Below are 10,609 nucleotides of genomic sequence, written 5' to 3' on the forward strand. Positions count from 1 at the left end.
CCTGGTCCCTTCCTCACCTGTTCTACCCTATCTGCTGACTTCCATGGTCAATGGAAGTGACTTTCTTATATACACTACTTTGCCTCTCTCATTTTATTGTGTCTATGTGGTAAAACCACACACCTAGGTTAAATCCAACTCTGCTTTTAGAATGTGGCTTGAGAAAATCCCACAGTCATCCTTACTGGTCCCACCTTAAATCCAGTGAGCCCTGGGTACTGCCCGGTGGCCATTCCCCACTTCCCCCTGCGCTCTTCAGATGCTTGGTTCGTGTCCTCTGCTCAGCCTTCCAGCACTACTACTGTCCTCAGTCACAGGTGACAACTTTGCTTTCTGTAAGTTCTCACAGCCCTGTTTGCTAGCCTTCAAGCATCTGCATCATCAAGTCAGAATTCATAAACAGAATACCAGTAGAAATAGACAAATCCACAACAGAGGGAGTATCTACTTTTTAACCTACCACATGGATGAGCTGACTCTGCCCCTACCTAAGGCCGTCTCTCCAGCTGTGAACCCAGGGTCCCTCAGCTTCTCAGACAGCCCCAGACAGCCCCTTGCCCCTGAGTCATCAGCGGTGTCCTCTCCATGCTGTCACCCCCATCTTACAGAAAACCTCTGCAACCTGCTTCTCACTCCAGCAGCCACATCATGTTTCTTTACCTTTATAGAAAAATAATGCTGAGCCCAGAATCCTAAGGTCAGCCAAATTAGCATTCTACACTAAGGAAAAATTAACACATTTTCAGGAATCAGAAATTCTTTGACCCATAGAGCCTTTCCAAGAGAAAGTGGATAGCAAAATGAGCACATCTAACGGGAATACATGGACAATGAGAAACAATGTTGAGTAAAGAAATTAGTAAAATTTCAGTCATTGCTAAACAACTATTAACCCAAAGTGAAGAAGCCAAACAATTGGAGACTAAATTTCCATATTATTTCAAGGAAAGAGATGAATGAGGGCAATGAGATAAAAAGAAAAAAGCATACTAAATTTCTTACCTTGCTTAGAAAGGATACAAATTTTTATTAAATCTGGATGTTTTTGGAAAAATGTAAGTTTATGTATGTATGCTAAAATGTTAAGCATGCACATTAAAAGAAGAAAAGTAAATAATAAAAGGAAGGTCTTTATGATAACGTTCATGCATCTGGCATAATAAATGAAAATTACAAGCAAAATACAAGGAGAAATAGACCCAATAATAGGACACTTAACATGCATTTCACTCTCAGAAATCAAAAGATTTTGTAAACCAAAAGAAATGACATACATTTGAGTAAGTCAGTAAACAAGCTTATTCTAATAGAAATATACAGAACAAATAGATGCCTTTTTATTAATATTCTCAAACACAAATGGACAGTTCACAAAATTTAACCATGTGGTAGACCCCAAAGTAAACCTCAATCAAAATACTGAAAAGCCAATTTACTGAAATCACACAATCCTATTTTCTGCCCTTAAGAAAACAGAGGCCAGGAGCGGTGGCTCACGTCTGTAATCCCAGCACTTTGGGAGGCCGAGGTGGGTGGATCACCTGAGGTCAGGAGTTTGAGACCAGCCTGGCCAACATGGAGAAAGCCTGTCTCTACTAAAAATACAAAAATTAGCTGGACGTGGTGGCAGGCGCCTGTTGTCCCAGCTACTCGGAAGGCTGAGGCAGGAGAATTGCTTGAACACGGGAGGCAGAGGTTGTAGTCAGCCAAGATTGCACTACTGCACTCCAGCCTGGGTGACAGAGCAAGACTCTGTTTCAAAAAAAAAAAATAATAATACAATGATAAATCAACAACAAAAGGATAAAAAGCAAACATTTTTCCACTTAGAAATTGACTCACCATTTAAAAATATTTACTAAGGAAATCTAAACCAAAATTACTTTTAGAAATAGAAGTGTTACCTTAAGAAATTCATGGGAGGGGAATGATATCAGAGAAGATGGCAGAGCAGGAAGCACCAGAGATCCATATCCCCACCTAGACAAAAATGGCACTGGCAGAAACTATCCAAAGTAACTATTTTGGAACTCGTGAGTCTACTTGACAACTTGCAGCTTCTAAGGGGAAGCTTGCCTGGTAAGTTATGGTTAGTTTCCATCAGTTTTGGATGCCTGGTTCCCAAGTGCATGGTAGACAGCCATGCACGCATTCCTGGTGCAGTTTGCTGGAGCCAGGATGAGCAGTAAGGACCTTGTTCTCCAAATACCAGGGCTCCGTGTTGTGATTGCTGCTTTGGATCACTGAGTTCAGACAGAGACTGGGCACCATTGGTTCTGCCCACACTGGCTAAAGCACCTTCCGTGGGATCTAAAGGAGTAACACCTGTGGGTTTCTATGGATTTGTTTTCGCTTTTTTGGGAGTCAGGCATTTAAGGATTAGGACATTCAAGAGCAACCATATATAAGGGAAAATTTAGAAAGCCACAGCACATGGCCAGAGGAGTGACAGGCTCAGAAAAGACCTAAGAGAACTGAGAAGTTTTTCCCTCAGGCTGGTCTTCACCACAGAGGCACCCTTTAACAATCAAAAAGCAAACCCAAGGGGAGAAGGATTATCTGATTTCCAGAGGTACAACGTTATAAGATTCAAATGTCTGTTTTTCAACAATAAAGAAAATCACATGGCTACAAGAAACAGGAAAGTATGGCCCATTCAAACAAAGAAAAATAAATGGCAGAAAGTATTTCTGAAGAAGCCTAGACATCAGGCTTACTGGACAAGACTTTAAAACAGCTGTCTTAAAGATGCTCAAAGAAAACATGGACAAAGTCCATTGAAAATGTATGAACAAAATGAGAATAACTCAATAAAGAGATAGAAATTACAAATAGGATCCAAAAAGAAATTCTGGATCTGGAAAGAACAGTAACTGAAATGAAAATTCACCAGAGGAGTTCAAAAGCAGAACAATAAAGTATTGAGCAGGCAATAAAGAATGAACAAACTTGAAAATAGGAAAATTATTGAGCCTGAGAAATGGAATGAAGAATGAAGAAACATGAACAGAGCTTAAGGAACCTGGGGAACAGCAAGTGGACCAACACACATTTCAGGGGTCTCAGAAGGGAAAGAGAGAGAGAAATAGAATAAATAATTCTGAAAACTTCTCATATTTGATAAAAGACATAAATCTGCAAATCCAAGAAACTCAACAAACTCCAACTAGGATAAACGTAGAAAGAGACTCATACCAAGACACATTATAGCCAAACCATTGAGGACCAAAGGCAATCCTGAGAGTGAGAAGTTACTCCTCAGAGAGATTAAAAGGGACCTTCAATAGAATTATTGCCAGTTTATCAGCAACCTTGGAGGACAGAGAGCAATCGGTAGATACATTTAAAATGCCAAAAGAAAAAAAACACTGTCAACTGAGAATCATCTATCTGACAAGACTATCCTTCAAAAATGAAGGAGACACTCCCACCCAAATAAACATAAGCTGAGGGAGTTCATTACCACTAGACTTGCTGTGCAAGAAATGCCAAAGGGAAATCGCTCAGGTTGAAATGAAAGGGCCCTAGACAGTCACTTGAAGCCACATGAAGCAGTAAAAAATCTCCAGTAGAGATAAATATATGGCAATTATAAAAGCTAGCATTATTATAATTTTGGTTTGTAACTGCACTTTTTATTTTCTACATGATTTGAAAGACAAATGCATAAGAAACAACTGACTAATCTACATTATTGGGTTCACAGTGTATAAAGATGTCATCTGTTTCAACATTGTCTCCTACAAGAATTCATTAGCTTGATTTCCCAGCCTACTTACTCTTTTTTAATTTGAGGTTTAATTTTTTCAAAGTAAAACATTCACATAGTTTAGAGAGTCAAATAGTTCTATAGGCTGTTTTTTAAAACACATCAGTCCCTTTCTGTGTTTCCCAGAAACACCTACTTATACTTTCAGCTTTTCAGATGATTGTTTCCTAATAATCTGTGTATTTCTAAATAATATTCCTATTGCTATGTCTTTATTTTCTGTTTTAGGAATTACCTCTAGTGCTCACTATAGACATCAAAGGATTTCCTCTCTTGCCTCTCATCTCACTGCGTTTCCCAGTTCTCCTGAATGGTTTTAATTTTACTTAGTTTATATTACTATTTCCATGAAATCACTGTTCACAGCTAAACTAAATAATTATAATTACTTTTACTTTTTCACTTATCATTTGTTTTTCCCGAGATTCTTGTTTTTTTTTTTCCTGTGGGTTTATTTAGTTTTCTATACATTTATCATAATTTCAGTTCTCAGTTATAGAAATCTCATTTCAGTATACCTATACATTAGGTATCCTGTCAATTTCATCTTCTCGACATATCTTCTGCTCACTGGCCCAGCCCTGCCTTGTGAGCTGTGGCTGTTATCCCTCTGTCTGGAGTTGGGGCCCTGAGTCCCATACAATCCTCTTTCTTGATTTATTTCCTTCTCCTGAGAAAAGAGGAGAATAGGGAATATGTTTTTGAGGCCTTGCAGGTCTGAAAATATCTTTATTAGACTTTCATATTTAATTGAAAGTTTACCTGGTTGTAGAATTCTAGGTTGGAAATAATTTCTTAGAATTTTGAAGACATTCCCTCATTGTCTCCCTGCTTCCACTGTTACAGGCAGGCATCTGATGCTTTTCAGGTTGTCGATGCTTTTCTGTACCCATATTTTCTCCCTGGATGTTTATAAGGTCCTCTGTTTGTCCCTATTTGTGTGAAATTTTGTGATGAGAGGCCTTAGTGTGGGTTTGTTTTTACCTACCATGCTGGGCACTCTGTAGAATTTTCAGTTTGGCCCCTCAGTCCTTCCATCACAGAACACATATCCTAGCAACTTAAATTGGCCTGACCAGATGGCGGTGTGATTGCCTCAGTTCATCTTTGACTGTTAGCCTCATTATTGTAGAGAGTGTCCAATCAAACTGTCCTACCTGAGCAGAAAGTGCAAGTGGTGTCTTCGCCACAGTTTCTGTCCCATCCTTAGCATCCTTGGGAGGAGGAAAATGGGTGGGAGGGTGTCTGACTTCTTCCCAGGTGGCCTTGTTATAATTTTCTGGAAACTTCTTCCAGAATCCTTCTGTCTTGCCTCTTTCTGCTAAGCCTCCCTTCACAGTAGAAGCTGGTTTTGGTGTGCTGCCTCTATGTCAGTGAGCTTCCTACCCCTGTCATCCAATTCTCCACTTAAAAGACACAGCTCTTTCCATCTTTTCCCAATATTGGAAGCTTCAGCTTCAGAACCAATGTTCAAGATTTTGCATTACTGAGATTTCACTGCACTTACTTCAACTTTCCATGTCTTTTATTTGCCAACTCATCTCTGTCATTTCCCCTCTACAGGCTTGAGTATGTGACTCTGACCTGTGGTGAGGAAAGTGTTCTCCCCCACTCTTAAGGAGGTTGGGGTGGGCGAGCTTCCTTTTGAAAGGACCCAAGTGTGGCTGCCCTGTGGTCTGGGGCACCTGGCAGTCCAGCCTCTTGGTGCTTCCAGTAGAGGATCCCATGGGGGAGGCCCAGCCCCTAGAGCCCTCAAGCCCCACCTCCCATTGCCAGTGCTCCTGTCTGCAAAGGTAGCAGTGACATAAAGCTAATTCATTTCTTTCAGATCTGGAAAAGTTTCCTTGAATGATTTCTTTGATGATTTTCTGCCCTCCATTTTATCTGTTCTGTTCCCCTTCTCAGAGGTCAGACACTATATCATAGTCCTGTAATGATCTTATATTTTCTCTCCTAATATCTGTCATTTTGCCCTACTTTCTGGGAAGGTTTCTCAACTTTATCGTTCATCCCTTGTATTAATTCTTTAATTTTGCTGTTTTTAAATTGTGAAAGCCCAGACTCTTCCTTTTTTGTTGGAAAGTCTTTGTTTCATGGCCGCAGCACTTTGTCTTCTATCTCTGAGGAAATTGTGTCAGTAGTTTTATTTTGTTATTTCATAGTGTCCTTTGTAGACACTATTTTTTCCAAGTTTCTTTTTCTGTTTATTTGGTTGTTTCGGTCTGTTTTCATTTTCAGTTTTTTTCTCCAATGCCTGGTGATTCTTGAATGCCTTGTCTTGTGTAGGAGCTGGGCTTTAAAAAGGTGGCCGAAAGCCTGCCTGCCTGGTTGGGCCTTCAGCTGTCTTGTCAGTCATGGGGTCCTTGGGGAAGTCCTGATCCTAGAATTCTTAGCTCTTTCATGGTGGGCTGTCAGTTTCCTTAGATAAGAGTCCTCTGGTTTCTTCTTGGAGACACAAAGAGAATGATACAGTTTAGAAATTCTAGAGAAGCTCTGAGCCTTTGAAACTAGGGGAGGATAGGAGGTGACAGAGGAGGGCCTTGGGACAACCTCTAGGCTTCTGACTTGAGTTGGGCTCAGATTCCGCTCCCCCTCACCACCGCATGACCTTAGGAAATGCAGGGGAGGACACAAGCAGAGGAGAAAGACACAGCTTTGAGGACCCCTGTGGCTGGGCAGCTGGTGTAGGGCCAGAGGTCTTGGCTCAGTGTCTGCCGCCTGTTAGCACAGGGCGTGGGCAGGACAGCCACCTTGAATCTGCACGTGTGTCTGAGAGGATAACACCTCCCCCAGGATTAAACAAGAGAATGTGTATCCATAAAGCATCTAGCCTTACACAGCACGGTGAGCAAACACCACCATATTCACAGTGGCACAGCTTCTTTCCAACACTAGAGGCATGCAGGCCCGTCAGGCTGGACACAGGCATGGCAGGGACTGGCACCACTCAGGAATCTTGTAGAGACCCAAGAATAGAACCTGGGAACACCAGCACTCATGGGTCTATTGGAAAGGGTGAGTCTACAAAGAGGGGCAGGGAGAAAACTGATCACACAGCGCCACAGGCCATTAGAAAGGGCACATCCCAAGGAAAGACATGCGGTGTCCCTGAGATGCCAGTGATCCATAATTAGTCATAGGTTAAAATGGCTGAAAATGTGATCTTTGGTTTCAGCAATTAGGAGATCCATAGTGATGGCTTAGATCTTCCTTTCAGGAAGGGAGGGAGCAGGTCTGAAGGGCATTCTAGAATTAGGTCAGATATGTACATAAAAAATAGAACAGTTTTCCCAACCAATCTTAACATTTCTTACAAATCCACAGATTGGTCACTTTGCCACATTTACACACACCTGGAGTTCAGCCAGTGCACTCAGAAAGGGAACTACAAGTGACAGATCCACAAGTCCACAGTCGACAGATGCTCCTCAGCCTCAGCCACTTGCCTTTCCTGGGGCTGCGTCCCACGCCCCAGACCCTCCTGTTGCAGCCTCACTCTCTACAGGATGAGGGAGAGGTTGATTCTGTCACCCATCCCAGGAGTCAGCTTGGACTATCACATGATTGCTGGTGTTTTAGGTGGCCCAGCTGATACCTACTTGCCGGAATAGGACAGAACCCTTTCAGGGTTGAAGAAAGCATTGTTTAAAAACTTGGACATTGAACATAAAGTCAATACATCTTGCTTATTCTACAATCAAGGCATATGATGAAATTCACCGTGCATTTTACACAGATGCCAAGTACAGATGTGTTGCGTGGCGTCACGTGGACGTGGCTTAAGCCGCTCTGCTGTGCTGTGCATCCTACATGCAGCAGTTAGAGTGGGGCTGACTCTTAGAACAACAAGGAGTTGAAGCAGAGTGGAGACACAGCTCAGGGGGCTTCAAAGGACCTTCTGGCAGACACTTCATCAAAAACAACCTGCTGGCCACATAACAGTCTCACTGATCTTCACCCTTAAATACAATGATTGTGTTTAACTTAAATATTTGTAAATTTTTACATAAACATGGTGAATGTGTTTTCAGAAAAGAATAAAGAAAGGAAGAACCATCTTCCTGTGGTCAGCAGAGGCTTGTGCTCTACTAAGTAGCTGAGAGCAGCCTCTGTGAGCTCTCTCCTTTGGAAAGGTGGAAAACAGCAGGAACACCTCTCCTCCATTCCACACGTGCCCTGGCCACATCTGCAGCACCAGCTCAGCATGCGGTGTCCTCTGACAGCTGCCCTCAAACCCGTCACCCTTGGGTTAGGATGCAATTTCATGCAAGTCACTGTCACACTGGCTGGCTTGATACATACGTGTCTGGTGCAAGTTTATGGAGATGTGCACATCAGTGCATATGCTGTGACTTCTTTTTAAGTTTGTCTTCTTAGAAATGCCCTTGTCATCAGCTCATGAGCTCTCTATTGGAGAGAGGAAGTGACTAGCCTGACTCAGGGCTCATAGAAGATGACCTGGTGGCACACACAGGGGTGGGCAGGAGTGTGCCCGAGGCCCCTCCTCCATTCCAGCATTTCATCTGCCAGCGCCTCGGACGAGGCCACCACACAGAGGAAGCACTACAGCCTCACAGACTGAGGGCTTAGCGGCTCTCCTGCGTGTGGTGACAATGTCCAATAATGCAGCCTTGTGACTTCTTCTTCTACCAATGGTCTGCTATTACTCGCAAGAAAACATAACTGTTTGCTTTTGGTTTTCATCAAGACCTGTTACTAAAGTTCGAGAGTTGGTAAGGCTGTAGGGCTTCTAAGACAGCCCTCCCAGGTGACAAAAGGAGTCCAGTGAGGTTTGCATGGGGTATTGTGACAGCGTCATCACCTGGCTCAGCTCTGCACTCGGCCACCCTTGGTTTTTGACTCCCTAAGACAGTGTCATCATCCTCAGGGAAATGGGTTTGCTGCAGTTCAGGATTTCTCCAATTCAACTCATGTGTACATTCCCTTGGAAAGAAGAAAAAGTGTGGAGTCCTGTGTTGATTTGTGATTGCTAACCCAATGTTATTTAAATATGTGCAAACATAAATTAGATTCCTTATGCTTAGGGTTCTTTCTGAATACAACTTTCAATCTAAGGCATCACAGAAGTGAAATGAAAACAAAATTATAAACACACACTGTTGTTGCCACAACCCCCAGTAGCTCTCCGGGCCAGCCAGTGGCTTCTGAGGCCAACCCATGAGCTTCACCCAGGAAGAGGGCTTCACACCCCATGATGGTTGATTGGAACCTCCTTCTGGGGGCTGCAGGGCAGGGGACAGCAGAGCAGAGAGGCCCAGGGAGGGGCCAGGTGTCAGGAGCTGCAGAAGCTTAAGACCGTGCCCAGGGCACCCACCACACCACCGTCTGGGCCCTGTTCCTTCCTACCCCTCCTTCCCCACGTACCTGCGATGTGAGCCTCACCTGAGCCAGAGCACCCCCCGACGTGCCACCCAGCTGAACGCCAAGTGTTGACTAAGGTCGGTGGTACCGGGGACAGGATTGCGAGGGGGACCCTGCTTCATCTGCATTGTTTAAATGTCTGCAGCAAGAATGACTTCATGCATCATGTGATTGAAGATACAGAAAAAGAGGATGGCCAGCAACCGTTTGTAAGCCTCAGATAAAGTGTCAATTTTTAAAGTACTCATTGCTTGGATTTAATAAATCGGACTTTTTTTTCTTTAAGTTTCAGCACCCTAGGGACGTGTATGTTAACTTTTTTCATCCATTGAACTTTTTGTTTAAACTCTCAAGCTCTCAGGAAGAAAACTAAGTAGGCCCTGGCATTTCCTGACTGCCACACAAATGCCTACCTTCTGTGTGTGGTGGGTCCATCTCTGCTCCCATGGTATGGAAGTAAGACCTGTGACCGTGAGCTGGCTGCACACACATGTGGCATGTGGTGTAGCTTTCACTTACTTCCATCTTCTCAGAAAGAACTGCACTGTGGCCCCAGCTTTCCACCGTGCCAAGGCTCCTTACACGCATCCTCATTTTTGGCTTCAGGAGGAGAAGGCGCATGGCTGGGTCACGTGCTCACTCAGCAGAGGAGGCACCGGCCACTTCTGTGTCCTCCGGATGCCCCTGCTATAGGGAGAGGCAGCAGCACATGCGGGTCATCTTCCCAGAAGTCGGCGGCTCTTGGGGTTCTGGAGCATTGAACTTCCTCCTGTTTGATGCTACATTGAACCCCCAGGGTACAGCCTCGTTCTCACCATCTGCTTCCTGTCACACAAGCAAGAGCTGCTGGGTGCCTTTTCCATCTTGGTTCCCATTTTCCAAATGGTCCCAGAGGGACTTAGTAAAGCATTAGAAGAGCCCAGAGACTGGAAGCAAACACAAAATTGACCATGAAATTTAGTCAAACGGTGATGAAATTTAGTCAAATGTTGATGAGATTTAGTCAGTGATGAGATTTAGTCAAACGGTGATGAAATTTAGTCAAACTGTCTTGAAACCAGCCAGTCATTGGAAATGCCCTGATTTCTTCCTTTTCCCTCACGTTGAGCCAAGTGCACGAGCTGGTCCTGGCTGCCTGGAAGGCTGCTGGCCATGTGCCTCTGCAGCCTCCCGTGCCGTCCTCGGGCCCCGTGGCCTGTGCTCCTGCTCCAGCCCCCATTTCCCTGACGGCCCTTGCTGCCTGCATGGCTGATTTTGCTCCTGCCATTGCTGCAGTACCGAAGCCCAGTGGGAAAGCCCCTCAGCCTGTAGAAACAGCCCTCGGCGGCCGGGCGCGGTGGCTCACGCCTGTAATCCCAGCACTTTGGGAGGCTGAGGCTGGCGGATCACGAGGTCAGGAGATGGAGACCATCCTGGCTAACACAGTGAAACCCCGTCTCTACTAAAAATAAAAAAAAT

Source organism: Pan troglodytes, chromosome 5 (genome assembly GCF_028858775.2).
Source record: "Pan troglodytes isolate AG18354 chromosome 5, NHGRI_mPanTro3-v2.0_pri, whole genome shotgun sequence".
NCBI classification, from domain to species: Eukaryota; Metazoa; Chordata; class Mammalia; order Primates; family Hominidae; genus Pan; species Pan troglodytes.